We start from the raw sequence: 15690 nt of genomic DNA, 5'->3' as shown, positions 1-15690 counted from the left end.
GTAGCTAATTGACTAATCAGAAGAAGAAAGACCAGATGACTTCAAGGATAAATTCAGATCAGAGTGGATGGAGGTCAGTGGGACAAATGGTGGATGGCACTGAGAGGCAGATTTAATTTATTTACTCTTTGTTTTCTGCTTTAGGTAATTTTAATTAAAGAGAGTAAGAAATCAAATCTTGTCTAAGCAGTTTTTCCCCTCCTTTTTCCCAGTATGAAAGGTGTTGACACATCATGTGTTTGAGTTGGGAAGATTAAGACAAGGGAAAGGATTGGAATCTGGTGTGAATTAACATATCACAAGACTCTTGTGTCTGAGAGAGGTGAGGAAACAAACTCACGTGTTAATGTGACTCCAGCTGCAAGGGGAGGCTGTCAAGGCATGTGGGTTTGCTTGGCCAAATGCTGTTGAGTCCAAAAAAAAAAAAGTAATTTCATTTGATGGATTTTATTGTAATTAACACAGGGAATTGCATCCATGGCAGAACTCTACGAGCTTTAGTGTCTTGGGAGAAGAGTTATGAAATGTGTGCACTTAGAAAACAGGATTCATATTTTGTAGAGGACTTACTGTGCTAATAGGTCTTAGAAACCCCCTAGGATTATGTCCTCATGCTTATCGCTGATTTTGCTGTGCAATCTTCAAGCATGATTTACTCAGAACCTCTTCTCCTAAATGGTCTGTAATAGAACTCGGGAGCTCTGAAGAGCAGATTTCATTGTTGTTGTTGTTACTTTTTGCTGAGCATTAAATTCACTAGCAGTTACTTCTTACATGAACATCTAGTTATTTAGGTCTGGTAGTGAGCATCTCTGACCTTGAGCAACAAAAACCTAACATTTAAATATGTGATGTATGTAAAGGGGTTTGGTATCTATTTTAACCATTCAGTGAAATCTTTGAGATTTTTAAACAAAAAGAAAACCAACTTCTGGGACTCTTTCAGTAGGTCCTTTCCTGAGGTATCTTGGAAAGGAAGAGAGCTACCTAGGTATGAAAGTACACCTGCTACCTGCAGGTTTGAGCTCAGCTAACAAGTTGGATACTTTCAAAGGAGTCTGCCCTTCCAAAGCTCTCCTTGGGAAACTAATTAGCAGAATAATAAAAAGGCAAGATCAACTTTTGTCTGTCTTGTTGGGGATATAAAAAACAGTAGTTCTAATTAGCAATAATTAAAATTTAATTAAGAAGCTCTTTGCAATCTTTCTCCTTCCCTCCCTCCAATGGTGCTGTGCCAACTTGTGGTCCTGGAGCTGTTTTTCTTCCTGTGGTGCTGAATCACGGCTTAATCACAAAGCCTCAGACCGCAGCTTAGCCAGCTCTGAGCACTAATCACCACTCCCTTCCAGGAGTGACAAATACATTGTCTAGATTTTAATAACATGAGCAATTACTTTCTTCAATTTTATCATCATGAATTAGGATTCTTTTTCTTATCAGCTGATTATAGATGCCATTGCTTAAAAAATGTTTTTTTGTGTTTTTTTTAAACTTGAATCTGTTCTAGAAGAATTGTAGGAATATTAAATATTTATCTTCTACGCTTTCAAGGGATAAAGAAAATGAACTTGAGAATAAAACAGATAGTTTTTTACATTTGTAGCCTTTTATTCTATCATGAATCTGAGTATTAAATGCAGCTTCATATACATAGATGAGATTGGAGGAAAGTAGATGTAGCATTGAATACAGTATAAACTAGAATTTAGGTTAGTTCAAATTGCTATAAGTAACTGACAGAATTACATGTTTTAATAAGGTTTTGGTGGTACATTTTGTCTTTTATAATTTTTTTGTCTCAGAAAAACTCAACCTCTGATATTGTCCTAGTTTTGGACAAGAGAATTATATAGTTTACCAGGGGGAGGGGAAAACTACCAAGATTTGATGGTTCATTATGAGCAAAAGAAGAAAAAAAACAATCAGGAACGAAGAGAAATTAGTTTTTTTAAAAGCTGCTGGACTAAGAAATATAACCCCGGTTCTTTAATTATTAAAAAAAGGGCTCTGAATCTGCTCCATTATCTTAATTATGTTTCGGGAGCAAACATTATTTTAATGTGATAAAAGATGACATGACCCTAAAGGTAAAGCCCGTGCAGATGTTCCATGAGTAAGAAGCCAATAGCCCCACATTCTGGTAATTTCTTCCTTACTAGACATGTTCTCATTAATCTGTGATTAATAGGATTGGAGTATAGTAAATGATGATGATCTATTGTCTGTCTTTGTGGAGCACCATGGAGGGAGTAATTTGTCAGCTCAGCTTTTGTGTGACTATTTAATAGCCAAGAGGGAGAGAGAAAAGACGCTAATCTTCTAATTGGCATCTATAGAGAAGAGGCAGGAGAATACTGCCTGAATGGAAATAGTCGGTGTAATTCCTATGCCAAAGGCAAACAAATGTGGACTATAGGTACATTTTATGTAATTGAGCCTTCTGTAGGAAAAAATGGGGGTGGCAATAAACAAACAACCTCCAGAGATCAGAAGGTAACATTTAAGTTAGTTATTTTTTATTCAACATTAGTGACTCGCTAAAAAAAAATTGCAAAAAAATCTACATGTGGTTAAAATAAAGTTGCTGCCCCCAAATATATAGTTGCCCACACAGACATACATGCACAAACATTTCATACACATCTATATGTATCTATATCTGTATATGTGTATGTTTATGTGTATATATGTATATATGACAGCTTCATCTTCAACACCTCCAGCCATAACAGAATGCTCTCAGCAATGGTTTTTTTTCTTCTTTTGTGCCAGTACTAGGGTTTTAAACTCAGGGCCTCAAGCTCTGAGCTTAGCTTTTTTTGTTCAAGGCTGATGCTCTACCACTTGAGCCGCAGCTCCACTTTTGGCTTTTTGCTCATGAATTTGAAATACAAGTCTCAAGAACTTCCCTGCCAGGGCAGGCTCTGGCCTTTCATACGCACATCTCCTGGTTTTCTACCTCTTTAAATGTTAATGGTTTGACTGCATTGGGAGCTTTCTTCTTTTTATTTTTCCAGTACTGTAGTTTTGAGAGAGCTGGAGAAAAAGTGAATCTGATTTTAGACAAGATCTACAAGCGTATAGGATACTTACAATAGAATCTTCTGGGAAAAGTAGGGGAGACATTTTGTCTAAATGCTAAATTTCTGCACCAAAAAGAATTTTGCATCAGAGTGTTTGTTCATTTGTTTGTTTTGCCAGTCTTGAGCCTTGAACTCAGGGCCTGAGCACTGTCCTTGGGCTTTCTCAAGGCTAGAGCTCTACCACTTGAGTCATAGCACCATTTCTGGCTTTTTGCTATGTATGTGGTACTGAAGAATTGAACCCCGGTCTTTGTGCATGCTAGGCAAGCACTCTACCACTAGGCTAAACTCCAGACTCCAGAGTGTTTTTGTTTTTGTTTTTAACAGCAGGTATAGTGCAACTACTTTGTCCTCCTATTCTGAGCCGAAAATTCACTCCCTAGTGATTTACACTTGAGTTACTGTGCTCCGTTCAATGATAAAAATTCCATGAAGTGAATCCTTAAGAGACAGAAACCCTGGTTTTTCAGGATGTTTGTTTCTGGTTGTAAAACCAAGTCTGGTCAGTGATGAATTAGGGAAAAGCAGTTGCCTGTTCACATTTCTTTCTCTCTCTCTCTCTTTTTTTTTGCCAGTCCTGGGACTTGAACTCAGGGCCTGAGCACTGTCCTTGGGCTTTCTCAAGGCTAGTGCTCTACCACTTGAGCCATAGTGCCATTTCCAGCTTTTTTCCATGTATGTGGTACCAAGGAATTGAATCTGGATCTTTGTGCATGCTAAGCAAGCACTCTACCACTCCCGGCCCCACATTCACATTTCTTTTGCAGTGCAGGTTCTGCACCCTGCGTATCATTGCAGATTTCTATCCCAAAGTGAGGCAGAACTCTACCAGTAGGCCACACTTGTGGCCCATTGAATAATAAGTCTCAAAGTTGTGAAAAATAAAGTCATCTTTACTTATCTTTTAACCAGTTTTTCCCAATAGCAATTTGTTATATAATACTTCAAAATATTTGAGATTTTTGCCAGTTCTACATGCAGAGGTGTTGTGTGGTGTGTGTGTGGTTTGTATGTGTGTATTTTATGCAAAAAATAAGACTCTTGTATGTATTTGTGCTGGAGCAGGGTCTTGAGTGTGCTCAGTTTGCCTGCTCATGGTTGGCATGCTGGTACTCGAGCCGTGATGCCTCCAGTTAGACTTTTTGCTGGTTAACTTGATATAGAATCTGGCAGACTTTTCTGCCTGGTTGGCTTTGAACCATAGTCCTCTATGTCTTAGCCTTCTAAGCAGTCAGGATTACAGACATGAGCCACTTTTACCTGGTCTTCCCCCCCCCCCCTTTTCAGAATTACAGATCTTTATTTCAAAGTCTGATTTGCCAAACTAGTGTTTTCCACTGACTTGGGGAAGCAGAAAACTTTTCAGGCTTCACAATCTTTTGCTTAGGTGCGGCCTTTGTGGGGGCCTGCACTGCAGCCATTGCTGTCTTCTTAGAAACTTGCTTAGCCTTTTTTTGCTTCCTTGGCAGCCCGGATAGCTGACTTTCCTGAGCCTTTCTAACTGCTGGTTTGATTCCTCTTGGCTATAATATCATCAAGAGATTCTCCAGGAATTGCCTTTTGAAATTTGACTGCACGTTGGGTTCTTTTCTTTTGAATTTCCTCTGATTGTCCCTTCTTGTGCTGCTGTAGAAGACAGTCCAGTTTTCCTGTCAAGGGTTCTTGGAAAGGAAGTCTGACTCACATTTTGCATTAAGGAATTGGAAAACCTTTCAGTTGGTCCTGGTGTAGTGAGGTAGATTTTGTACCCCCTGACACTGCAGAGCTCGACCTTCATGGTGGCGACAGCCTGGTGAGAGGCAAGATGGTGAAGAGTGTTGTTGTTGGTGTGTGTGTGTGTGTGTGTGTGTGTGTGTGTGTGTGTGTGTGTGTGTGTGTGTGTGTTTTGTAATGGCTTTTTGAAACCCAGTCTTGCCTAGGTCAGCCTTGAACTCAGGGATCATCTTTCCTCATCCCTTCAAGGGTTGGGACTGCACCATAGTGCCTGGCTAGTTCTGTGCACTTTATCCTGTGAGCAGGTGTGTGTGTGTGTGTGTGTGCGCCCGTGTGTGCGCCCGTGTGTACATGCATGCATGTGGACTTCACTTCTGGCTTTTTTTTGGTATTAAATTGGAGATGTGAATCTCAGACTTTCCTGCCCAGGCTGGCTTCAAACCTCAATCCTCAGATCTCAGCTCCTCAGTAGTTAGGTTTACAGGTGTGAGCCACGGGTGCCTGGCATGTGAGTGGTTTTTGTTAAGAATATCAAGATGCACAATGGTTCTACCACAAGAATCTCTCTTGTCTTCCCCGCTCTCTTGTCTTCCCCATCTATAGTCACTGCTCTCTTCCCTCTCCACCATTCCTATAGCTATTAATATATTTTCTTTTCTCTTCCTCCTCCTCCTCCTCCTCTGCCTCCCCCCCCCGCCCCCCCTCCCGTCTTGGGGCTTGAACTGTTCTTGAGCTTTCTGAAGGCTAGCACTCTACCCCTTGAGCACCACTTCTGGCCTTTTCTGTGTATATGGTACCAAGGAATTGAACTCAGGGATTCGTGCATGTGAGGCAAGTGTTCTACCACTAGGCCACATTCCTGGCCCCCATTAATAGATTTTCCTTCCTTCCTGTCTTCCTTTCATTCTTTTCATTCATCCATTCTTTCTTTCTGCCAGTCCTGGGGCTTGAACTCAGAGCCTGAGCATTTTCCTTGGGCTCTACCACTTGAGCCACAGCACCACATGAGCTTTTTCTATTTATATGGTACCAAGGAATCAAATCCAGGTCTTCATGCATGCTAGGCAAGCACTCTCTCATTAGGCCAAACTCCTGGCCTCCATTACTACACTTTTGTGTGTGTGTGTGTGTGTGTGTGTGTGTGTGTGTGTGTGTGTGTTGGGAGGGGAGTCATGGGGCTTGAACTGGGCCTGGGTGCTGTCCCTGAGCTCTTCAGCTCAAGGCTACCACCCTACCCCTTGAGCCACAGCCCAACTTCCATTTTCTAGTGGTAAATTGGCGATAAGAATTTCACAGTCTTATAAGAATTTCACAGTCTTTTGTGCCCGGGCTGGCTTTGAAACGAGATCCTCAGATCTCAGCTTCCTGAGTAGCTAGGATTACAGGTGTGAGCCATCATGCCTGGCCCATTACCTCACTTTATATGGACATATTTTTGTCTTGAAAATGCTAAGTAGAATAATATAAACATGTAACCTTTGAGCTTGGTTTTAAAACTGCTTATTTTTCTTAAGACCTTACATTACTGGTTCCTTCCATTGCTGAATGATTCTGTGATTTGCTTAACAATTTATCAGTTACATTTGGGCTGTTTCCAGTTCTGGGTTATTGTGAATGAAGCTTTCATGACAGGCTTTTGGATGCTGAGTAAGTGTTTTGAAAGCTTGGATTCTCTTGGCTTTCACCATCATTGATGATCCTGTTCTGTTTTCTTTTTATTGTATTTTACTTTTGGGGTGATGTATAATGGGGTTACAGTTACATTCATCAGGAAGTGGGAATATTACTTCTTGAACATTGATTCCCCTTCCCTTGTTTTTCTCCCACTTTCCCTCCTCCCAATGATCCTGTTCTTAAAGCACCACGGTTATTTGGCTGTTTGCGTTTTTTAGTTATCTTTGCCCTTTGGCTCCTATGGTGCTTGAATTGCATCTGTTGTGTTTTTTCTCTCATTTAAAAATTGCCTTTAGTTGTACAAAGGGCATTCAGTTCAACATCGATTTATAAGTTCAATGTATCTTGATCATTCCATCCTCCGTTTATCCCAACCCTACCCTATATGTGGTTTATGTTCATTTTGAGATAGAGCCTCTGTAGTATTAGCTGGACTGGAACTTGCTATGTAGCCCAGATTGGCCTTGAACACATGCTGGGATTATAGGTGTGTGCTACTATGCCCAGCGCTTTCCTTTACTCATTGTTCTCCAAGACTCAGATATTGGTCCTTACAGGACAAAGACTTCCATATATTGGCATAACTCAAATACCACTTTAGTGACACATCGATCTAGATCTCTAGATCTAACTGTCTACATGATATCTCTGCTTATATAGTATCCCAGTACCAAAATACTTGTTGGTCACAATCTGAACTCAAGTGTGACAGTGTACACTTGTAATCCCAGCTACTCAGGAGGCAGAGGGAGGAGGTAGTGAGTGGGAAGCCAGCTCAAGTTAAGGTAGCATGAGACTCAAGCCTTTTGGTTTTTCTTGGTTTTTAAAATTGAGTATGGAGTCAATCCAGGATTCTGGGTTCAACCCCTAGTATTGTTAAAAAAAAAAAAAAGGCACGTTGAAGCTTTCCTATTTGCCATTCCCCTGGGTTCCTATAATTATAGTCTATTTTCCCCCACTGTGCTGGAGGGTAGGGGGTTTAAACCCAGAACCTTGTACCTGCTAAACAAGCATTCTACCACTGAGGTGCATCCTGAGCCCATGGGAACAGGGTTACAAGCTAGCCAGCTCTGGAAGCTCCCAAACCTCAGGCCCTTAGCTGGGCCCCACCCCCGGGAACCAGGCTAGTGGAGACTGCAAGCAACTCCACCCAAACTGCGAGCCCACAGCAGGGCCACTGGTTGGGCTAGCTGAGGCCTAGCTGTGCATCGGCACACAGCCTTTGGGAATAGACTGCCACACCTGTAAAAGCTGCAAACTCCGACCCAGTCAGCAATGGAACTAATTTGGTTGTGAACCACACATATACACAGATTCCCAGAACCACCAGCCCCAAACCAAGTAAAGACTGCCACATACCGACCACAGAGCCAACCTACAACAACGGTCTCAGTTCCAATGTGGTGGAACTCACAATGACAAATCACGAAATATATAAATAATCAAAGTCCCACATAAAGCCCAAAAGGAAACAAGAGTGAAGGGACGAGAGAAATGTCACCATTCAAAGAAATGACACGTGAAGAGACATAAAACATGGCTCTTTTCAAGGAGAGGATTGCGGACATGACTAAAGAGATTAAAGCAGAATTCCAAAAACAATTCCAGGAATATAAACAGGAAATCACCAAGGAGCTCCTCGATTTCAAAAGAGAAACAGAAAAAAAATTATACTTCCCTGGAAGAAAAGATTAATACCCTTAGAGCAGATATGATCAGCTCAGTGTCCACAATGCAAACAAAAATGGAAGCATTAAGCAACAGATTGAGATGGAGAAGAGGACATAAGGAATGGAATACAAAACACAAGAGCTGGAACAGAGAATCATCAGTCTAGAGAAATCAGTCAGAATTCACCAAAGAGATCTCCAGGACCTGGCAGACACAGCCAAGAAATCTAATCTTTGTATAATAGGAATCCAAGAAGGGAGGAGTTTCTTAATAGGGGAATGCAACCCTTATTCACCAAAATCATAGCAGAGAGCTTCCCCGACCTCAATAGGGAAAATACATTATTGAAGGCTTCAGAACTCCAAGCAGGCAAGATCCTAGAAGGAACTTGTCTAGACACATCATAGTAAAAACATTAGACCCAAATACTAAGGAGCTGATCTTAAATGCCACAAAAACAAAGAGCTATACTACAATGGAAAAAAATTAGAATAACTGCAGACCTCTCCACATGAACCTTAAATGCAAGAAAAGCTTAGAAAAATATTATTCATGTCCTGAAGACCAACAACTGCCAACCCAGACTGATACATCCAGTGAAACCAGCATTTACATTTGAGGGAGAAACAAGAATATTTCATTCCAAAGAGAAGCTATATGAATACATGCACACTAAACCAGCATTACAAAAATATTAAATAATCAAGAACAGATTGCAGAACAGCAAGAATCCCCATCAAGAAGCTATCACCTATAAATCACTAAACACAAAGAGGGGAAAAAAGAGAGTGAAAGAAACTCGGAAGTAAAAATAAATAATGACAAGGGACACTAACTACTTCTCCATAATTTCCCTAAATGTGAATGGGCTGAACAATCAAAAGACACAGAACAGCAGACTGGATTAAGAAACAAGACCCATCCATATGTCATCTCTAAGAGACCCACCTCACTGCCAAAGACAAACAAACTCCAAGTGAAAGGATGGAAAAGAATTTTCCACTCCAACACATGGTGCAAAAAAGCAAGAGTAGCAATCTTAATTTCCAACAAAATTAAACTTCTTAGTAAAATCAGTACATAAAGATGGCCACTACATATTAGTAAAGGGTACAATTCATAACCACAATATTAGTTATAAACATTTACTCCCCCAAAACCAGAGCACCTAAATTTGTTAAGCCCATATCAAAAAGACAGAAGAAGCGCATGTAAATAATCTAAAGAAGAAATTGAAGCATCTAGAGGAGCAAGGAAAAGTTAATTCTAAAACAACTAGAAGAATAGAAATAACAAAAATAAAATCAGAAATATCAGATTGAAATAAGATCTACTATGCATAAAATTAATAAATCAAAAAGTTGGTTCTTTGAAAGAGTTAACAAAATTGACAGACCCCTGGCAAGGTTAATCAACAAAAGGAGAGGGGAGGCTCAAACAAGATTAGAGACCCTACGGGGCCGGGAGTTTGGCCTAGTGGTAAAAGTGCTTGCCTAGCATGCATGAAGACCCGGGTTCGATTCCTCGGTACCACATATATAGAAGAAAGCCGGAAGTGGTGCTGAGGCTCAAGTGGTAGAGCTCTAGCCTTGAGAAAGTCCAAGGACAGTGCTCAGGCCCTGAGCTCAAGCCCAGGACTGGCAAAAAAAAAAAAAAAAGATTAGAGACCCTACGAGAACAATCACAACTGATATCCAAGAAATTCAGTTCATTATGAATAAGTACTACCAGGGCCTATATTCAAAGAAACAGGAAAATCTAGTAGAAATGGATGATTTCTTAAATAAATATAGGCTACCCACATTGGACCAAGAAGAGGAAAGCAAATTGAACAAACCAATTTCATACAGTGAAATAGCGGAAGCATTCAAGGACATGCCAACCAAAAAAAGCCCAGGTCCAGACGGTTTCACTGTGGAATTCTACAAGACTTTTAAAGATGCAGTAATACCTATACTCTTGAAACTTTTTTAAGAAATAGAAGCAAAAGGAGCAATACCAAACTCATTTTATGAAGCTAATATTATACTCATCCCCAAACCAGGGAAAGGCCCAACAAAAAAAGAGAACTACAGACCTATCTCTCTAATGAACACAGACGCAAAACTCCTCAATAAAATACTAGCCAACAGAATCCAGAAACAAATTAAAACAATTATACACTACGATTAAGTAGGCTTCATCCCCCAGATGCAAGTCTGGTTTAACATTCACAAATCAATTAATGTAATACATCATATCAATAGAACTAAAGATAAGAATCATATAATTTCTCTGGATGTGGAGAAGGCATTTGACAAAATACCATTCATGCTGAAAGCACTAGAAAAAAATAGGAATAAGAGGTACATTCCTTAAAATAATTGAAGCCAGATATGACAAACCTACAACCAGTATTACACTAAATGGGGAAAGACTGGAACCATTTACCTTAAATGGGATGCCAACTATCTCCACTACTCTTCAATATTGTGCTGGAACCCTTAGCCAGAGCAATAAGGCAAGAAGACATCAAAGGGATTCATATAGAGAAAGAAGAAATTAAACTATCCGTATTCACAGATGACATGATCCTCTACTTGAGTGGCTCAATAAGCTTCACTCCCAAACTCCTAGAATTAATAAGCCACTTTAGAAAAGTGGCAGCATACAAAATTAACCTGCAAAAGTCAGTAAGTAGCCTTCTTGTATGCCAACAATACACAAACAGAAGGCGAAATCAAGAAAATGATCCCAATTGCAATGGCCCCCAAAAGAATAAAATACTTAGGAATTAGCCAAAGATGTAAAGGAATTATTTAATGAAAATGATAAAAACCTAGTGAAAGAAATTAAAGAGGACACCAGGAAATGGAAAGACATCCATGCTCATGGGTAGGGAGAACCAACACAGTGAAAATGGCCATACTGCCAAAATTGATATACAAATTCAATGCAATCCCCATCAAAATCCCAAAGACATACTTTACTGAAATAGAAGATGTAATCCAAAGGTTCATATGGAACAAGAAAAGACCTAGAATAGCCAAAACAATTCTAGGCAAAAAGAGCAATGGGGGTGGTATTACAATATCGATTTCAAACTTTTACTATAGAGCCTTAATAACAAAAACAGCATGGTATTGGCACAAAACAGGCCAGAAGATCAATGGAACAGAATAGAAGACCCAGAAATAGAACCACATACCTATAGGCAACTTGTATTTGACAAAGGAGCCAAAGATATACAGTGGAACAAACACAGTTTATTCAATTATTGGTGTTGGCAAAACTGGGCAGCCACATGCAGAAAACTAAAAACTGACCCTAGCTTTTTTCCATGCATAAGCACTAGCGCAAAATGGATCAAAGACCTCAATATCAGACTGGAAACCCTGAAACTGCTACACAATAGAGTTGGAGAAACACTGGAACTCATAGGCACAGGCAAAAGATTCCTGAACAGAATCCCAGGGTCACAACAGATTGGAGAGAGACTCGATAAATGGGACTACCTAAAAATAAAAGTTTTCTGTGCAGATAAAAGCATAGCTACTAAAGTAGAAATACAGCCAGCCAACTGGGAAAAGATATTTACCAATAATACATCAGACAAATGCTTAATATCCAGTATCTACAGGGAACTCAAGAAACTAATCCCCCCCAAACCCAACAAACCAATCACTAAATGAGCAAGGGAACTAGAGAGACTTACCAAAAGAACAGAACAGGAGCCGGGAGTTTGGCCTAGTGGTAGAGTGCTTGCCTAGCATGCATGACGATCCAGGTTCGATTCCTCAGTACCACATACATAGAAAAAAGCCGGAAGTGGTGCTGAGGCTCAAGGGGTAGAGCTCCAGCCTTGAGAAAGTCCAAGGACAGTGCTCAGGCCCTGAGCTCAAGCCCAGGACTGGCAAAAAAAAAAAAAAAAAAAAAAAACAAAACAGAATAAAATGGCAGAAAAGCAAATGAGAAAATGCTTATCATTCATGGTCATAAAGGAAATGCAAATAAAAACAACCCTAAGATACCACCTTACCCCAACAAGAATGGCCAAGATTTTGAACTCAGACAATGACAGTTGCTGTCGGGGTTGTGGATAAAAAGGAACCCTACTACACTGCTGGTGGGAATGCAGACTAGTTCAGCCACTCTGGAAAGCAGTGTGGAGACTACTTAAAGAACTGAAAATAGACCTTCCCTACGATCCCCCCGTAACACTCCTAGGCATCTATCCTGAACATCATAACCCAGAATATGCTAGACACCTGCTCAGCTATGCTCACCTCTGCACTATTCACAATAGCCAAGTGCTGGAAACAATCCAGATGCCCTACTGCAGATGAATGGGTACAAAAAATGTGGTATATATATGTATATGTATATATATATATATATACACAGTGGAATTCTACATAGTCAACAGACAAGATAAAATAATGGCATTCGCAGGGAACTGGATGAATCTAGAGTGAATCATGTTGAGTGAGGTAAGTCAACACCAAAGGAACAAAAGGCGCATGGTATCCTTAATATGTGGCTATTAAATCCAAAGAGTACAAGAGCGAGGTCTCAATATTTACATACCCAATGTTATGAACATGGTATTGGAAATATAAATACTATATAAACATAAAAACCTATGACTCTATAGACATAATGTTTTATTACATAGATTGATATGTATCTATGACATACAAACCCTCAGCATAATTTTAATTACGTTCTAAAATCTAAGTGCCAGTGATTGTGCATAGAGTCCCTTCTTGAATACTTGTTTGTTAAACACGTCATTTGAAATATGATGTAAAAGTCAATGTCAAATTCAATAAAAAATTTACTTTTTATCATTATAAAGGTGATGTACAGAGGGTTTACAATTACATAAGTCAGGTAATTGATATACTTCTTTTTAGACAGAGTCTTTCTTCGTGCTCTCCCTGTTTTCCCTTCCATCCCACCTACAGGTGGGAATAGTGTCCAGTGAGCTCCACTGCTGCATCCGTTCACCCTTTGACCTTCCATTTCTGTGCTCCCTTTCCCTCCCAAAGACAGACAAGACAAGGAAACAAAAACAGTAACAAAACCCCTCCTGCTTCCATTTCCTAGAATTCATTTCCATGAGTGTTTTATATGATCAGATGCACATAGGCATTATGCCTTTGTGTTCCTCCCCTAACCCTTCTTAGGTCTCACTGTGTGATTGCCTGTAAGAGTCCTGTATAGTTTGTCATGTCCTAGTGTATTTTAGATCTAGCTTCCACATAAGAAAATGTGTGCCATTTTTCTCTGTGAGCTTGGTTAACCTGACATAACATTATTTGCTCTAGTTCTATCCATTTCTCTGCAAATGATATAATATTCTTTCTAATGGCTGTGTAAAATTCCATTGTATACAATGCACCACATTTTTTTGGGACCCACCTGTCTATTGTAGAGCATCTGAGCTGTTCCCATAACCTGGCCCTTGTGAAAAGTACAGCAGTGAACATGGATGTGCAAGTGTCTTTATGGTGTCCTGGCTCGTGATGCTCTGAGATGCCCAGGAGAGCGATATGGCTGGGTCTTAGGGAAGATCTTTGTTTAATTTTTTGTTGAGGAGGCTCCAGACTGCTGTCAGAGTGATTGTACTCGTTTACTTCCCCAGCAGTTCAGTAGTTCCCTTCACACACATCCCCCCAGCATTTGTTGTTCACTTCCCAATGTTAGATCTAACTGGACTGAGATGGAATCTCAGTTGCTTTGGTGTGCATTTCCTTTATAGCCAGGGATGATTTGCATTTCCTCAAGTGTTTCTTCGCCACTTCTACCTTGGCCTGTGAGAAGTTGCTTCTTAGCAGCTGCACCCATTTAGTGATTGATTTATTAGCTTTGAGAAGGGTTAGTTTCTTGAACTCTTTGTATATTTTGGATTTTAGGCCTTTGTCTGATGTATTGTTTCTAAAGATCTCCCAGTCTGTTGGGTGTGTTTCTAATTTAATAACTATGTCATTTGTGTGCAGAAACTTTTTAATTTAATTTATTTTTTTATTGCCAGTCCTGGGACTTGAATTTAGGCCCTGAGCACTGCCCTTGGCCTTCCTTAAGGCTAGTACTCTACCACTTGAACCACAGCACCACTTCTGTTTTTTTCTGTTAATGAGGTATCCAGGAATTGAACCCAGGGCTTCATTCATGCTAGGCAAGCACTCTACCACTAGGCCACGCTCCCGGCCCCCAGAAACTTTTTTTTTTTTTTTTTTTGCCAGTCCTGGGCTTGAGGTCAGGGCCTAAGTACGGTACTTGGACTTTCTCAAAGCTAGAGCTCTACCACTTGAGCCTCAGTACCACTTCCAGCTTTTTTCTATGTATGTGGTACCAAGAAATTGAGAAATCCTCTCTTTTTTTTTTTTTTTTTTACATTTTTTTTTCAATCGACCATGTCAATCAGGCATGTCTTCTTTAGAACTCCTGTCACTATTTTTTTTTTTTTTTGGTGGGTCATGGGGCTTGAACTCTGGGCTTGGGCTTTGTCCCTGAGCTCCTCAGCCCAAGGCTATACCCTACCCTTGAGCCAAGACCCATTTCCCATTTTCTAGAGGTTAATTGCTGATAAGAGTCTCAGATCCTTTTGTGGCGGGGCTGGCTTTGTACCTTGATCTTCAGATCTCAGCCACCTTTAATAGCTAGGATTACAGGTGTGAGCAACTTCACCCAGCCTTGTCACCAATTTTTTTCAGTCTTTTTAGTTTTTTTAGGTCCCTAGCCAGCTAGTTAACCATTGATTAGAGTCCCCAAATCCAGATAAAAGATAACTCTTTGGGCATTTCTTAGATCTGCTACTCAGCATTCCACCTTGGGATGCATTTCCTTACTCCACTGGCTTTCAGGTACCATCATACCATGCAGACAACCCCCTGTGGTTCAGTCACAGCCTGCAGAACCACCCCTGATCTCTCTCCACCCCTCCCTTCTCTGATTGTCTCTCAGTTTCTGTCTCTGTTGTTCTTTCTCTCTAGTGATTGTAAGGGATTCCCCATGAGGTCATAATTGGAGTCAAGTTACTGTAGCAGGATTTGGCCCCTGAATGTTTGGGCCACTTCGTCAGGTGATTTGTGCCTGCAGGTGTAGTTCAGCACGATCCTGTTCTCATCACTTCCCCAGTGACGGTGGAAATACTACATGCATCCAAATTTCTGGCTTCCTGGGTTAGATAAAACACAATTTATGTTGGGCTGCTCAGTGTGCATGGTACCTTGATGACAGAAAACAGATGGAAATTTTGTATTTTGGTACTGTGGTTCAAGGTCAGAACCTCGCACTTGCAGAGCAAGCCCTTCACCACTTGAACAATAGGCCATACAGTTTTACTTTTGTCATTCTTCAGATACGGGCTGGTGTCCCCTACCTATATATTTCACAGAGCTGGAATTAGATGTGTGTGCCCTAACACAAGGCCCAACAGGTAGATTTTGAGCAATGACAATGGGTTATCATAAACTCGTCTAGTTCATATTTAAGTTTACTGATTAAGCAAATTCTCTGGCAACTGGCATGCAATTTGTTCTGACAAATGTTTTCTTTTTATTTT

General features: G+C 40.3%; 1 pseudogene; it reads right to left on the bottom strand.

Annotated features, from left to right (window-relative positions):
• Window positions 1-2932: 2932 nt before the first annotated feature.
• LOC150055193 (large ribosomal subunit protein eL24 pseudogene) lies at window positions 2933-4860 on the bottom strand (annotated as a pseudogene).
• Between the last annotated feature and the right edge of the window lie 10830 nt (window positions 4861-15690).

Source organism: Megascapheus bottae, chromosome 14 (assembly GCF_031878675.1).
Source record: "Megascapheus bottae isolate mThoBot1 chromosome 14, mThoBot2.hap1, whole genome shotgun sequence".
Lineage (NCBI taxonomy): Eukaryota > Metazoa > Chordata > Mammalia > Rodentia > Geomyidae > Megascapheus > Megascapheus bottae.
The sequence above is the reverse complement of the archived record's forward strand: the minus strand, read 5'-3'. Positions and strand labels throughout refer to the sequence as shown.